Source organism: Nasonia vitripennis, chromosome 4, assembly GCF_009193385.2.
Source record: "Nasonia vitripennis strain AsymCx chromosome 4, Nvit_psr_1.1, whole genome shotgun sequence".
In the NCBI taxonomy this organism is placed as follows: domain Eukaryota; kingdom Metazoa; phylum Arthropoda; class Insecta; order Hymenoptera; family Pteromalidae; genus Nasonia; species Nasonia vitripennis.
The window spans coordinates 2,572,291-2,589,021 of NC_045760.1; the positions used below are offsets into that span (position 1 = coordinate 2,572,291).

The window sequence follows — 16,731 nt, forward strand, 5'->3', positions numbered from 1 at the left end:
CAAATCAATTAAGCCACGTGACTCCTTATTCGGAGAGTCGCGTACACGGCGGGGCTGGCTTTTCTTGTAAAATGGAGGAAAAGCGGCTGTTTAATTTCGATTACTTTCAGCTCACTCTAGAGCGTAATGCACCAATCCTCGGGAGAGTCGGGCCTTGAAAATTACTCGCGCGACGAGACTCGTGGGGGGGGGGAGTAGGGAGGTCACGCTAGATTACGTCCGAGGTAGCTGCCGCCGACGCGACGAAAAGGCAAAAAATTTAATAATCACACGGCGAAAGAACATCACAGAGAGAGAGAGAGAGAGAGAGAGAGAGAGATCCCTCACGTGCATAATAATCGTTGGCTTACGTGGCTTTGGCGGCACCTTTACGCGCCCCTCGCTCGCTCGCGCAATATAATCTCGCCCGAGAGTTTTGCAATTTCCAGGGAGAGGTTGAAAAGCCGGCGCTGCAGACCCTCTCACTCTCTCTTTCCCCGACAAGTTTGATTGCCAGACTAAAGCGCTTCGCGTTTCGTTCACGCCCAAAGAGCGCTGAGAGAGAATGACTGATGGCTCGCGCGCAGCGCGCGTTTCCGCTTCCGGAAGTGGATCGCTACGAAACACCGCGTTAACGTGGCTAAAATCAAGAAACGTCCGACGGGATACGCGAAATTGCCTCTCCTGCAACGGCAGCTTCCGAGCCGCCGTATAGGACAAATTAATCGCGCGAGCGAGCGCAAAATGAAAAGGGTCGAGAGAAAGCTAATTATCTCGAGGGAGAGAGGATTTTCGGAGCGGAGGGCTTTTGAAAAACAACGACGAGGCGCGAGCAAAAGAGGCAGGCGAGCTTGATTGATATCCTCGATATCCGCGCGCGGCCTCTCCTCCTCGATGCTGCGCAGAGGCGGAGCGCGAGCGAGCGAGCGAGCGAGCGAATCTCCGCCAGCGATCTCTCATCCATTCGTAAATGAGTTTCGCGCTAATACTCCAGCTCGTGTGTAGCTACACGTGAGAACCGCGCTCGTTCTTTACGCGTATTATAATGCGCGTTATCGAACTGATTAATTGAATGCAAGCGATTATTGCTTTACAATAGCGCAGCTCCGAAATCTCTCTCGCGAGTTTAACGCGCTCGCGGAATTAATTGGATATATGCAGCCGATTGCGTCAGAGTAGTCAGCAACCTTGATGGCGCGAATAATGTACCGTAGAGGCGCTCTTTCCGATAGTCATTGTTTTCGCGATTGGTTCCGCGTCCGCTCTATACAGCGCTCGTAAATGCCCGCTGCAGAGGATTGGCTTCGTCTCCGCGGCCGACACCCACGTGCGCAACCTTTTCTCCGGCTTCTCTCTGCCGATGTTTGCTCAAACTCGAACGTGCGAAAATTTCGGCCATTGCTCGCCGACTGTATACGTCGGCGGTTTTTAGCCGCGGCGGCGGCAGACTCCTGAGAGGGGAATTTTCGTTCTCACAGCGGCAGCAGCAGCAGCAGCAGCAGCGGCTGCCTCAAGGCCGAAGCGTTTGAGAGAGCGCGGCTCTCTCGCTTCTTTTTTATTTTCCTCCCCTTCTCTCTCTCTCTCTCTCTCTCCTTCTGCTCCTTCTTCGAGAGAGCCGCGGCGCGAGTAGCCAAAGACGCGTATGTGTCGTCGTTTTACATTCGCCGCTACCACTCCGGAGCGACAGGCTAAGTGACCACTTTAGAAACTCATTAAGCTCTGCGCGCGCGCCTCGATAAAGTATATGCAGGTGCCCGCCTCTTATCGGCTATGTATTCCGCCGGCCGGTTCCCCGACGAATGAATTTTTACGCGCGCGGATAATACCTTTTTCAAGCGGGACTCATTAAAAAGGAGCTCTAGCTCTCGGCGCGCTCGGTAATAGAGAGCAAACAGCGAGCGAATGAATCAGCACATCAGCAGCAGCAGCGGCTTTGTTCCGTGTACAGAATGTCGTTGTGTGTGTGTGTGTGGATCGGTGGCGCTCTCGCGTGGGCCCGTGCAGCGCGTCGGCGCCGCGCGTCTGCGGACCCTCCCCTCGTGCGCCGCCGCCGGAGAGGGCCCTAAAAAGAGTAACGCGGAAAAAGCGAGGCCGAGAGAGAGAGAGAGAGAGAGAAGAGGCTCGCTCGCTCGCTCCCGTGACGAAACGAGGCCGTGTTTTTGCTCCGCTCTCTCGGCGGGTCGCTCTCCAGCAGCGGTGTCGTGAGCCACGACTCGTGCGACTCGTTAGAGCCCTTCTGCTGCACCGGCTTTAATTATCCTCCGTCGTCTCTCTCTCTCTCTCTCTCTCTCGCTCTCTAGCTCTCTCGCTCTCGTTGGGGTGTACGGCGCCAAGTGCGAAAACCGGAATTATCGTCCGATCGCGAACCAGAGAGAGGATCTCGCGAAAAAAGTCCCTCTCGCGAACGCGCGCATGCAAAGCGAGCATCTCCCCGCGCTTGCGCTTGCGCCGCTCTCTTATTTCGCGGTAGCCGCAGTAATCGCACCGCCGGTATAAATTCTATTTTATTATCTCGGTCCGCAGCCGGCGAGCGAGCGAGCGCGCGAGCACAAGCGGTGAAAATAATTTCCTCCGCTGCTGCTCTGCGCGAGCGCTGTTTGTTTTCTTTTGCGCGCGCAGCTGTACAGCGTTTAAAGTCGCGCGCTGCAGCCGCGAAGCTCTCGAAAGATTGCAACGGCGGCAGCGGCGGGAGCTCGAAATTTATGTCGAAGAAAAGAGTCGCTGCTTCTCTCTCGGGTCCCTTTGAAGCCGCCGGCGCATAAGAGCCGAAACTAATCTAACTTAACCTTTCGATTCCAGCCGCCGCCGCATCGCTTTTTTCGCCTCTCTCTCTCTCTCTCTCTCTCTCTCTCTCTCTCTCTCTCTCGCACGGCGATTTGGCTCGAGGCTGCGGCAGCGATAAGCTCGTAAAAGCCAATTTTCGCCTTAAAAGTCGCGAGCTCCATGCAAAGAGGACGATTTGTAAGAATTCTCGGTAAGAAGAGTCAGCTCCGTAGCGTGCATGTACTTGGGTGTGGTTCTCTAAGCACGTCTCTGCCTCTCCTCGGATTTTTTTCTCTCTGCGCTCTCCGACTCCGAGCGCAACGTGCTCTCCGCGGTGACGTCGACGACGTGCGTGCGCGTCACTCCTCGCCGGCCGCCAGAGGCATCAGCGTCGCTCGGCCCCCTCGGAATCCATATACCTATATACACGCACGCACACACGTACAGCGGCGTACAGTCGGGAAGCTCTCGCGGCACTGCACGCACGCAGCAAGACCAAGTTGAGAGGGTGGGCTGCTGCTGCTGCTGCTGCTGCGGCTGCCGTCGAGGTATATGGCATACATCAGAGAGTAGGGGGAATCACGGGACCGAGAGAGAGAGAGCTGCTGTGTGTGTGTGTGTGTGTGCGAGTGCTTCGAGCCGCCGCCGCCGCCGCCGCCGCCGCAGCAGCGCGCCTTCGGCTCGTGTCTATCTCGTCGAGCTGGCTCCTCAGTGCTCCGCGGACCTTCGCCCCAGACGCGCCTACCAGCTCTCCCTGCTCTCTCCCTGCCTGCCCGACTGCCTGCTGCTCCAACAGTGTGCTCGCTCCCTCCAACATCGTCGACGAGAAACAGTGCCTGGATTTCACTCGAAATTGTCGATCGAAACAACTGTACATACGCCGAGCGAAGTGTGACTCTGTGCAGCGCAATGTATACTTCTGTAAAACTACGTCTCTCGTTCGAACACGAGCGATTGCTGCTGAAAAGTGAAGGTGATCGTTGCCGGCGCTGTTGCAATACCTAAGCCGTAAACTTGCGCGAAAACAAAAGGAATCGCTTATTCAGCAGAGAGCCCCCGTAAGTGAAAGCCCGCCGCTGCTCTAGTAGAATAGTGCAAGTAAGTATGTCCGTCGTCGCATAGCGAAAAATGTAAATCCACGTGCTCGTAATCGTCACGTTTTTCCTCCGCGTCGTCGGCGACGTCGAAGCGAAGAGAGACGGATAGATCGGAGAGCCAAGGCTGTGCGAGTATAGTGCCGGCGGAGTCTGCGCCGACGGACAACGACGGACGACGACGATGTGTGAGTATAGTCAGTGAAGGAACATCGAGCGCCGTGGGATCAGCAGCGCCGAGAGATTACCGAACAGGTGATTTCAATGAATATGGTAGAGATCCAGCAGCGAGGTATAGAGTTCCTACGTAGATTTCAGAAAGTAGGAACTTCATACCGTGCTCTTGGACTTGCCGAAACATCTTCGTGGGCTTCGATTTGCACGCTCCGCACCTAGAAGTACACATCCGAATTTCTGTGACGCGCGACGAAATTGTAAAGAGAAACTTGTTGCTAAGGTGTCTAAAACTCGCTACGTGAGAACGTCGCCGCTCGCTGGCGGCTGGACCGTTATGAGCACGAAACAGGTTCCTCCTCTCTCTCTCTCTCTCTCTCTCTCTCTCACTCACTCACTCACTCGCGCGATTTGAACGGGCGTTTAGGCGAGTGCGAGAGAGCTGCTTTCCGAATAACAAGCAAATTCGCCAGCTCAGCCACACGCGCGCATTCCTCGTATAAATATATTCTCGGAACGTAGATCTCTCTCTCTCTCGCTCACTCGCTGTGTCCGCTAAATTGATCGGCTATCCGGCGCACAGCGAAGCATGATTTATCGCCGCCGCTGCCGCTGCGCCGCGCGTCGGCTATATAATTTTCGAATTCAGCCTGCGTGGCTATATGTATGTATATACGCTCGCTTCTGCGAACCGCTGCGGCCGAGAAGCTTCTGTACGCGTGAAAAAAGAGCTTATGTAACTTAGCGCTGCCGGCGACGGCGATCGAAAGACCTGCACGTATATATGTACGCGCGGCGGAACGAGCGAAAAAAGAGCGAGCCAGGCGGAAGTCACGTACGAGCGCTGCTTCTCACTCTCCGGAATATGTATAGGCTGTGAGTGTGTGTGAGTGTGTGTGTGTGTGTAATGTGTATGCGCGCGGCCAAGAGACAAGTGTCGGGTCGTGTGTAAAAAGCGTTGTGCGAAAAACTCTCTTCGCTCGTATGTTGCACATACGTATACTGTATAATCTTCGAGGTAAGGCACGAGTGATTTTTCCGTAATTCACATGTTCCGCGTGAAACACGAAAGAGAGAGAGAGAGTGAAATCTTTGGCCGCAGGAAGAGATATCGAGAGAGAGAGAGAGAGAGAGAGAGAGAGAGACAATGGCGAATAAACGTCGAGAGGAAGTGAGCGAAAAGTCTCAATTCAGCGGCTGCGGCGAGAAAAAACAAGCGCCGATAAAGCGGCGCGAAAGGAACAAAGAAAGAATGAGAGAGAAAAAAATGGCTCGGTAATAAGCGCGTGCAATTTCGATTGTTGCTTCTGGTTGTTTCACGTCGATGCGCGAAAGGCCGACCGTAGAGATAAGCAGCTGGCTCTTCTTCTTCTGCTGCCTCTGCTTCTTCTGCTTCTTGTCTGCGGATGTGGAAGTCGTTAATTTTCGCTCGAGTAATTCGAGAAGCATTTGTTTCGGCCGCTTTTCTTCGACACTCCGATGTACGCGCTACATACATACACATACAGCGAAAGGGCGAATCGATGTATTAGGCAGAAAATCTCTCGTACAGATATTCGGCTCCCCGCGTGTTTGCACTGCGTGTGACGGGATTACGCTTGAGTCATCGCCATTTGTCAGCTCGAGATTAAATAGAAAAGCCAACTGTCTGCGGCGATTTGTACACAGCAAATCGCAGCTTTGTTTCGAGGCAAAAATAATAATGACGGGCAAGTAGGAGGAGAGAGAAAGCGGCGATTCGCGCAACACTTTAAGACATCCTTACCATGAATAATTTATAAAGCGGCCGATGGAAGAGCGAAAAAATATAAGCTCTCACCGAAAATAGCCAAACGGCGTTCGTCATTTTTTCGCACCTCGGCTTCGTTAAAATCTTTCTCCTCGTACGTGTGTTACATCCGCTGCGAGGATGGCGTGTAGGCACGAGCCTTACGGAGATAGCCGCCGCGTGCTTTTCGAGTCTCTCTCTCTCTCTCTCTCTCTCTCTCTCCGAATCGCCCGGAGATAACCTGCGCGAGCCCGTACTTATCTCGCTGCTGAATAAGCGATAGATGTGTACGTACACACCAAAGACCGGTTCCCCGCCTTTATTTTTTGTTCTCCTCCATTTTTCGCCGCTGCGAAATGCTGCACTCTCTCGAAGCTTATATACGTATAGTATAGGCCTGCATGCGCGCTGAGATGACATTGTAAATCCTCATTGATTGATGTTTATTATCGCTAATCAAGCATCGCGGAGAGGCCAAGAATAAACACGCTCGCACGCAAGAGATTATGTGCGCGCTCGCGGTCTCGAGAATTCTCTCATTAGAGATCTCGCTCTTCGCGTCCGGTTGCAATATTTATAATATATTATAAAGCACGGCCGAGAGGAATTTCGCGCTGCGGGACAGCCCGTCATATTCCTAGGACCTTATCTCGGTGTATGGTCCCTCGGTCTCTCTCTCTCTCTCTCTCTCTCGCTCGCGGCCGTAGAAAAGGGGGCGCGAGAGATAAACGAGATTTATCAGAGAAAGGCAGCAGCAGCGGCGGCGGCAGAGCAATGCTCGTCGTCGCGCGAAACTCGCGCGAGTTGCGCAAGTGTCGGCGGCAGCAGCCATAGCTGCGCAGAAGATTTCACAAACTGGATCTCATTCGTCACTATCACCGCGCTCGCTGCCCGAAAATTATTATACGCTTCTTTCGCAAAGTGCGTGCCTGCGTTACACATAGCCTCGTCATTTTCAAATGAATCACGCGGATTTTTTCTTTTTTGCTCTCCGAGAGAGAGAGAGAGAGAGAGAGAGAGAGAGAGAGAGAGAGAGAGATACATTCCCTCGATAAGCCGTGAATCACACGCGTCGGCTAGAAAGGTGCTGCTGCTGGGATGGAAGCGAGTGAGAGAAAAATAAATGGAGAGCTAGTTTCGTCCGAGTTTCGAGAATTCAACGTTGGTGGCTATAATATCTGCGTATTATGGCGCGCGCACGAAACGAGTCTGTTTCTTACGTTTTATCGCGCCGCGGCGATACAGAGCGTGATAGGCACAACACACGTCGTTGGAAAATGTCACATGGCCGTAAAGGGGTGCATAAATTACGGGGTCGCCATGACTCGGCAGCGACGCTCGCTCTCGACGTTGTATACGCATATACACGTGTTTCAATTTTCATGTATAAAACGCGAGTTATATTGTTGTTAGACATACACACACACACCGGCTTGATTCGGGGCTTTCCACTCGGCTATCTACTCCCAGATGAAATTGTACAATTACGACAAATGAGCGCGTCCCTATCTTCCCTCCTCCTCCTCTTCCTCTTCGTGTTCGTGATTCGAAGCCGCTCTCTCTCGCGCGCGCGAGCTATATAAGAGAGAGAGAGAGAGAGAGAGAGAGAGAGAGAGAGAGAGAAAGGGAGGAAAAAATGCAACAGAGAGAGCCTTTATGGTTCCACGAGTAGACGTTCGTCCTCGTCACTCGATAGGGAATCGTGATACCATACACCCAGGCGCACGCTGTATATCTTGAGAGAGAAGAGAGCGAGCTGAGAGAGCCGACCGCCGCCGGACCACCGTGAAATAGAGTGTGGACTTTATGCCCGGCGTCAGGAGCGTCTCGTAAATGCCTGGACGACGACCAGTCGCTCTGCCTCTTCCTCTCTCTCTCTCTCTCTCTCTCTCTCGTTCTCTCTTCGAGAAAGATCCAGATGAACGTCACCGAGATGCGCTTGAGCCGACAGACGACATAGCGGCCTTTTCCCCCCTGCCTCCCATCTCTCCGGCGACGTTCATATTTTCTTCTCTCTCGTGCTCCGGAGCTTATTGCTTCTCGATAATCGAAGGAAAATAAATAAAGAAGCCTTGCACGAACCAATTCCAAAGCGTATATAAAAGGCCGAAGGTAAAGTGTCTTGGATTTCAGAAGCCTGCAGAGAACGAGGAAGACGAAGACGACGAAGAAGAGGTGGAGGAGCAGGAGAAAAAAACGTCCCATCGAAAAGAACATCTATTTCGTACGGCAGCGAAAGTCGCCTCTCTTCTCTATAATACGTGCCTATACACACGCCATACGGTTTTATAGCCCGAGCGGCGGCGGCGGCGGCCCAATGAAATTCTGTCTTCGCCGCTTCGTCATGTTTCGGTCGAAACTTGAGAATCACCGCCGCGGCGCTGGGACGAGCGAACGAGTGAGTAAGAGAGAGAGAGATAGAAAGAAAGAAGGACGGAGATAGCGATAGAGCCGCTCTGCTGACCAGTGCTGCGCTCCGAGGCCGAGAGATGGAAAAAGAAGGAATGCAAGCAGCAGCGCCGATGACGATGAGAGAAACGAAGAGCTGCAAGGAGGGGAGAGCCAGCTCGAGTCGCTATCGGCGAAATTTTAAGTGCCGCCGAGGTCACTCCGTTCAACGATTGAGAGAGTGCGTTTGCCGCCGCCGACGTCGCCGGCACGTATATATAGCTCGACGATGAAAATTTTGCATTTGCTTGTTTGCCCTTGTTAAGGTGCCTCGCTCGTATACTTACTCGCGAGCAGAAAAGAAATATTTATCGTTCAATTGGGGGCTGCGCCGGGCTCGTTTATTCCTTCCTCGAGTAGTTGCCCACGTAAGTACTTACAGCGCGAGGCGGCAGCGGCGTCGGCGGAGTTTTGTATTGACCAAGATTTCGCTCGAAAAACTTTTCGAAGGCTTTTAGCGTCGTTATTTTCTAAATTTTATAAATCGAATATATACAATCATTGCGTCACATCAGCGTTTTCGTGTATTTCGGAGAACTAGAGCCGCCGCCGAGGACAAACAGGAAGCCGCGCGGGACAGGAAATTCCCGAAAAACATGTTATTCGGAAATGAATAAAGCTGAAAGCTCAGCCGAAACAATGATGGGAAGCTATGTTATACGGTGTCTCCGTGTATTGTAGGACGAGTGCAGTAAATTATTTATGCGAGCTCGGCGGCCATATCCACGACACCTTGGTAAAAAGCGCGCAGTAAGTACAGGCTCATTATGCTAATGCGCGAGGCATTAACTTTAGCCACATCGCGCTGGGTAGCCGTAAATTTTAATTAAACGAAGTCGTACGATATTCGAGAATCTGCGCGGCGCATATGAAATTTGCGGAAACGCGCGCACTGCGCTTATCGCGGCTCGCTTAGATTGCAAGAGTGTCTCTTTTCGTGTGTATCACTTTTCACACACAGACAGAGCGCAGCGATTATTCCGTCCGTCCCATATTTTTTCTGACGAATTTATCGACGTGAACGCCCTCCCCGCGTAAAATCGCCGAGAGGGCTTCCCGTCAGCATTCGATACTGTGTATAGCCGGTATTAGTAGCTGCAGCTCGGCAACACGAGATCCTCCAATAAAGCAAACAGTCGTCGCTCGCTCACACACGCTGTCGAAATCCGGTCGCGCGTGCGGTATTTATCGAGCTATATCGCGGCTGTTATCCGTGACAAATTTAATGATTGAAATTCGATCGTGGCAGCGGTGCATTGAGCAATTCGAAAACTCCGAACGAGACGACTTCCATCTGAGCATCAGCCGCGCAAAAATGCATCGGCCGTTGTGCGGAGCTACATATATATATATATATATATATGTACAGACAGACACGCGGAGCACTCTGCTAATTAATGTTTACGATTTCCATTAGCGCAACGCGCAACCGCAGCCCCGGTGACTTCCTGCGCGCAGATCAGCGCGGCGCGATTTCTCACCGCAGTCTGTGTGTGTGTGCGTGCGTGCGTGTGTGTGTGTGTCTGTCCCGCTTGGAAACGTATGTGCTGCAGCGCTCGATTTCCGGCTGGCCAGCAAATTGCTCTCTCCTGTACCGAAAACTCGACTGCCAGCGCTGCTGCTGCACCGATTCTCCTCCATACACGCGTGAAACGCTGCATTTCCTTTTCATTCAATATATATCTTCTCTCTCGCGCTTGGCTCTATGCGTAGAGGCTTTTGTCGAACAGAGAGCGGATACTTGTTGCTGCTGATTGCAGTTTGACTTATCAGCGCCGGCAGGTTATTTCTCAAGCGCAGCCGTACACGCGATGCGGATCGGCTATAAATCCAAACGCGCTTTCTTGCGCATATTACGTAAAGAACTCGCGGCGATAAATCCGTGGGCCCGCGCAGGTATATCCTGTATATACATATATGTCCTCCTCCTCCTCCTCCTGTAGCGGCGGGTTCTTTTGTCCTCCGCACAGGCGCGCGTAGGGCAAACAAGAATCCCTGACTTATCTCTCTCTTTCGTGTCGCAGGTGAGCAAACTCGTATCTCAGTGTCTCCTACGCGTAGCGGCAGAATATGTAGGCGTATGCGTGCAGCGTATATATAGCGATCCAGCCGGAAGCGACAAGTGCCGCGAACTATTTTAATTCTTTCGACTTCTTCTTCTTCTTCTTTTTCTTCTTCTTCTTCTTTTCGACTTTATGTAATCTCCCTGAGAATATATTCACGGCGTTTGGAGAGGAGGAAAACCGCACACGAAATTCCTCAATCAGCTGTGTACAATATGTATATGTAGGCCTGTTTTGAAAAATCCTGGGAATTCCCGGCGCTCCCACGAATCACCGCATCGCGTGTCCTCTGCCCCCTCTAGCTCTAAACTCGAGCCGGACTGGCGCACATCTCAAACTTTCAGGTCTTCATCCAAGTCGAGGCGCTGCGGCATTCCGCGGGATATCTATACCGCCAGCTCTGCTAGAGACATATTGCGTCCGTAGGAGCTCTCTGAACGGTTAATTACACACTCAGACACAGAGGATTCACCGGCCGATAGATATTCTATTCCCGAGCGGACGCGCTAAAAACCGCACGTACATGCGACCGGACATGCGAAACCGCCGCTCGGCTGTGCCCGTAGCAGCGGCGCATCAGCGGAAACGGGCTTAGAAGCCGCTGCTGCTGCTGCTGCTGTCTAGAAGAAAAAAGGCTTCTGCGTCCTCCGGTCGCTCCTACTCCTGCGAAAATTCGAAACGGCAGGTACGCATTTTTGCGCGTTTGTACACGGCTAAAAGCTCGCTATTTTCCATCAGGGACAATGGAAATCGCAAAGTGCGCAAGCCATAAGCGAACTATGTACACATATAACGTAGAAAGTTTCCGAGGCGTAAACGCCGCGGCACTTTAGCGCGCGCCGCGGCACGTATGTCCGCCGTGACGAGCCTGAGTGTGAGCCGCGGCCGCATAAGTACCCACTAGTAGTGGCGCAAGCCAGACATGTAACGTACTCGTCGATCCGGTATGTAGATTTGCGCAGGTGTCGCCTTGACGCTCTCGCTCGCGCGCCTCCGTATATACACACACGCGCATACCTACGCGTCGCGGCGGCGGCGGCGGCCGAGTAATTTTCAATTTTAATCATCGGCAGCTCGAGAAGCATCCTCTCCGCGCTGCAGCTCTTTTTCGCATACAACATATCGCACACCACACACCGTACTCGTACACACGCGCGTAACGACTCTATTATCGCGCTAAGCGTTAAAAAGCCGACTGGTTAATATCGGGCGGTCGCGCCGCCGTAGTCGCCGGTAATAATAGCCGCGCACGGAGAGAGAGAGAAGCGAGGAGCGTTATCGTTAGCCCGGCGTGCTCGCGCGGCTGTTTCCGGAAATGCGTCAGCTATACACAGCCAAGCAGCGATGGTAATAATAGAGCCGGAGCACGTGGCGATAATTCCGTAGGCGAAAAACGCTAAACACACTATATGCACGGCTCGGGGATCGAAAATACATTTTAACGACGCAGACACACGAGGCTCGTTTTCACTACGCGCGCGAGCGTTCCACAAGTGTTTTATAAACGCCTGTAGCGAGTCTCTGTATTATATAAATGATGAAACGCTCGCTGTTAACTGCGTCATGCATACAACTCGCACAGAGGAGATTTTCGTACGCGGATGTACGGAGGCATTTTTCGAGCTGCACCTTGCACTTGAAAACACATCGCGGCGACGGCTGTAGCCTATGTATAATACAGCCAAGTATAGGTATAGGGGAAGCGAGTTTCGTGTGACGAAATTCGAGGTAGACGTTCTGTGCACACACGCGTGAAACTCGATATCGAGAGAGAGAGAAGCATAGAAAAATACGGTATTGAGCGCTCGTCCGAGTATATGGAGGCAGACCCGCAGACTTGCGGTGTAGACGTAAGTATGTGTGCGTATGTGTGTACGCGCGAGCGCCCACCTATATGCTATATACGCGTCCCGCCACGTCGTCGTATATAGCCTTACATGCCTGTATAGCTCTCGCTACACAATCGAGTCGAGCCTCTCGCCTACTTGAACGTCTATCAATAGCCTCTTTCGTCAGGTCGTCGTGTCATGTCGAATCGTTAAAACTTACATTATGTCCGCGTGTATATATACTCGGCTTCGTATAAGAAATACATGCGGCTGTGTAGAGTCGCCCGGTGCAGACACATAGGTACTCGTATACTATACACTGTATATAGCCTAGGGATCAACCTTAGTTGTACGTAGGATTTTTCCCCGGCGCGCTGAAACAAAACAAAGGCACACTCGGTAGGAATTTCAATAATAATTAGCGGAGCAATTTGCCGCGAATAGCACATACTAGAACCGCGTATAATTGAATAATGCGAGAGATCTATGTAGAAGCATGGCTCGCGGCTGAAAACAAACTTTAATACACTAATCAACTATTCTTTATTCCATCGGCGGAATTTCGCTTATAAACCGCATTCAATTATGCACATTATTAGCTGACGGCGGCTCGCTGCGAGTTATTAAAATGTTCAGCCTCTCTCTCTCTCTCTCTCTCTCTCTCTCTCTCTCTCTCTCTATCTATCTCGTATAAATTATTCATTCTTTTCATAGCTCTTTACACGTACTCGCGGGCCTTAATGGGAAAGCTCGCTCGCGATTCGCGCAGCAGCAGCAGTAGCAGCAGTCTTTGATCAAATGCTACGTGCTATTAGACTTGAATTACAATGCGAGCATTATTGTGCGAGCGGCGATATGTATAATATAAGAGCTGCAGCGGAGAGCAAGCGAGGCTGAATTGAAACGCAGCTTGTTTGCGCCGTGTCTGTGTGTATCGATTACTGCACTCGCGAGGAGATATGTGCAAAGAAAATGAGCTGCGCATACCGGACTCTCCCCTGGCCGCAGAGCGCTATATATACTTTCGCACCGCATTCTCGCAATGCTAATTACACAATTAACGCGCGCGACAAGTCATAAAGCTTCAGCGCGCTCGCGATATTTCGAAAATGTCTTCATTTTTCTGCGGTCGTCCAGGGAACCGCGCGTGGAAAAATTCTCTCGCGCCTCGCAATTATGCACTTTCCCGACTCTATACTCTACTTTATATTTCGCAAGGTGACAAAAGAGGAACCCAGCAATTCGCGCCAAAGTCCTGTCATCGCTCGACACGCGAGACGACACACGTAGAGCGAGCTGCGCACACGTATACGTATAGGTTGCAGCGGCAGCAGAGAAGCGTAGCGTCGAGTTCGTCGACCCCGACGGTGCAGCACCTGTAGGGAGGAGCGCGAGAGGTCATGCGAGAGTCTCTCTTACTTGTGAGCGAGCGCAGGAGAGCATGTGCTTTTTTTCGGGAAAGAGGCGAAATTGACTGCGGTTCCGTCCTCGCCCCCGTCAATTACTTTTCCGCGCGACGGTATTATAATGCGCGCTGCACGCGTTCATTATATACCTACGCAGACAAACACACACGTACGTACGAGCTGTAGAAGAGTAAGTGCACGCGATGCACCGTTTAATATTCGGGGGGGCTTTGCGGCCGGGCCGGGCGCGCGCACAATCCGGAAGGATATATATCCAAATTCGCTCCTCGCTCGGCCGCGTCTAATACGCCTCTCGTGTACTTATAACCCGCGCGTGTAATATATACTTTTCGCCGATTCGTTCAGCAGCTTATAACGTTCTCGCGGCTCTCGTTCACTGACCTCCACTCCGATCTGTTATAACTGCTTCGTCCGAATTTCTAGCATACGTGTGTGTGCGCGATCAATTTTCCCGTTCACTGAATATTATACTCGCTCGCGCAGCTTGCGGACGCGCGGGCAATTTAAATTCGCAAAAAAAAAAAAAAGAAAAAAAACGATCGAGCGCCGAATTTTCTTATCGAGCGCCGATCGTCGAAGGCTGGGCTCGCGTTAATCGCAAGAATGCGAATTGCTCTGTTAATTAGCGCCGAGCTTACAAACGCGAGCTGGCGATTGCTCGCGCGAGGGGCGAATCGGCAGCGCGGAGTCAGTGAAGCTCGAAAACGGCCGGTGGCGAACGCGGCGGCCCCAAACACGCCCCCGCGTGTACGAGCGACAAAGTCAAATGCATACTCCGGCGGAGCGAGAGTATATGTTATACATATATTCGGTAGTAGCGTTTACCTCCATTTGTATTAATGGCCACATTGCGGGCCAGCCGCGAATCTCTCTCTCTCTCTCTCTCGAGTAGAGAGAGAGAGAGAGAGAGAGCCTCGGCGAAGCGTGAAACAGGTCGACGAACTCGCGCGCGTATCGCCCGGTCGCTGAACTCCCTATATATATATACAGCGGCTCGCGCGCAAGTGTGTAACCGAAATTCCAGTTTTTCGTCATCGCAGGCCGGGGGCGAGTCTCTTCCGATCTCGCAGACGTTCGCGCGCGACATTGGCCGAACTTTTCCCATGTGTGAGCGCACACGTATGCGCCTTTCTTTCGAACGGTCTATACGACCCCCCCCCCCCGAGCGCAGCCCCTAATGTCCGCCCCCTACCCTCCGCGGCGCGCTCGGAAACTCGCCCCACCCGCGCTGACTCGCTTTCTCTCTCTCTCTCTCTCTCTCTCTCTCTCTCCGGCTGCTTTTATATAATGATTGGGGGCGGCCATGTTTGGGGATGCGCGGAGCGGCTCGGCGCAGTGTGTATACGCGCCGCCGGTGGTGCTGTTTCTCTCTATACCCTTATCGGGAAACTGCGCGACGACGTTCGCGCGCTCCCTCTCGTTCTTATCGAACACGACAGATGGCAGTTCGCATCCGGTTTTTCCGCGCGCGCCTTACGGGTACTCGGCTACTGTGGTGATGGAGAGAGACGAGTCGAAAAATCATTCGGGATCAGCAGCCGCAGCACGAGCTCTCGCGTACTTCCGGTTCGTCTAGAGTAGGTACGGCTCGCTCGCTTACAGCCACCATCCGGCACGAGCGGCATTCTCACGCTCATCTGCATAGACGACGTGGCTGCACACACACACACACACTCACACATCAATATTCCGAGAGAGAGAGAGAGAGAGGCCGGAAAACGTTTGCCGAGGGAGAGACACACACACATATGCGCGAGAGCGAGCGTTTTGCATATACCGGACCCCCCTCGTATTAAACGCCGTTTCTTCTCTCTATGGCTACGTAAGCTCGCCTGCTGTGGCATCCCTCTCTCTCTCTCTCTCTCTCTCTCTCTCTCTCTCTCTCTCTCTTGCGTACAATATTCAAGAGCTGTACGCGCGCGAGCGTGTGCACGATGTTCGACTCTCTCTCTCTCTCTCGGCCGGCGCTGCGATTTTTTCCTCTCCTTTTTCGGCGTCGCTTACCTCGCTCTTTTCAGCCTTTATTAGCGCCGCCGATGCTGAGAAAAAGCCAGCTGTACGCACTTTGCGGCCGCGCTTGAGAGGGTACTTGAATTTCACCTCGTTTTCCATTCGGCGCAGGAGAGAGAGGGAGAGAGAGAGAGAGAGAGAGAGAGAGAGAAGAGGAGGAAGAACGAGGAGGGAAAAAATGCCGATGATCTGCGCGCGCGCAATTTAAATAATTCCGACGAGAGAGGAGAACGACCCTGACCCCGGTTATATGGGCTGACCCGCAGCGCGCCGCAGATTACAATCACAATGGCGAACGCTCTCGGTGCGGCCTTTACTCGGGGGTAAAACAGGTAGCTACGAGTACAAATGTACGTATAACCTACTGCTATATGCCAAGAGTCGCGCATACATTATTGCCGTCGTTCCTCTCTTCGTTCGGCTCCTCTGCTTCTCTCTCCCCGCGTTTGCATCTTCGCCGCCAGTGCAGCGGCGCGACGTTGTAAGGCCTCTCTTGTATATACGAGTACACGGCCGAAAACAACGGGTGGTCGGTTCGATTCTGATTAAACAATATTCCTGCCCCTGACAGCCTGCAGTGCCGCCAGTATAACAAAGCTTATTTTCGCGAGAGGCCAACGGGCGTTTTATCGCATCGGCGCTTGTTTACCTTTGCAGAAGCCGCGCGGCTATGCTATAGATAGAGGTGTACAGCGTCAGGTGCGAAGATAAGCGAGCACAGTGGCCCGATTGATCGAGGACGGCTTATACGACATTTGCATTCGGTGCATCGTCCGTGTAGTTCTCACGAAATCTCCCTCGGATATGACAGGTTCGCCCGTTCTCGTCGATCTCGGCTCGATATACTTAGCATGAAAAAGCCAGCCGCGGAACCTGGGAAACTTCCGAGGGCCGCGCGGTCGAATTTGCATGAAAGAGCTAAACTCGTGACAAATCGCAATATGCTTTTTCGATTTCCAGACGGCGCGTATCCGACGAGTCTGTTGTAGCTATACAGCTAGTAGCGTCTGTCGGTAGACGCGCTCTCGCATGCAGTAGGTACGCGGAGAAAGGCCGTTTATGCGGACGAGTGGAGAGGAAGCAAAGGGTTCGCTGCGGTATACAGTAGTGGCGGGCGCGTGTGTATGCAGATGAGAATCCCCGTAGCGGATGTTAGCAGGCTGCAGTTAGCAGCGC

At 52.5% G+C, this 16,731-nt stretch overlaps 1 protein-coding gene and 1 non-coding gene across 2 annotated transcripts in view; one reads left to right on the plus strand and one right to left on the minus strand.

The window, feature by feature from the left end:
* LOC100120884 (UPF0489 protein C5orf22 homolog) overlaps nt 1-16,731 on the minus strand; it is a 178,310-nt gene that overhangs the window by 86,083 nt on the left and 75,496 nt on the right. The window lies entirely within an intron of this gene.
* On the plus strand, nt 4,108-4,191 carry Mir276 (microRNA mir-276). Its single transcript, NR_039031.1, has one exon. It is a non-coding gene; the product is annotated as a microRNA mir-276 (primary transcript).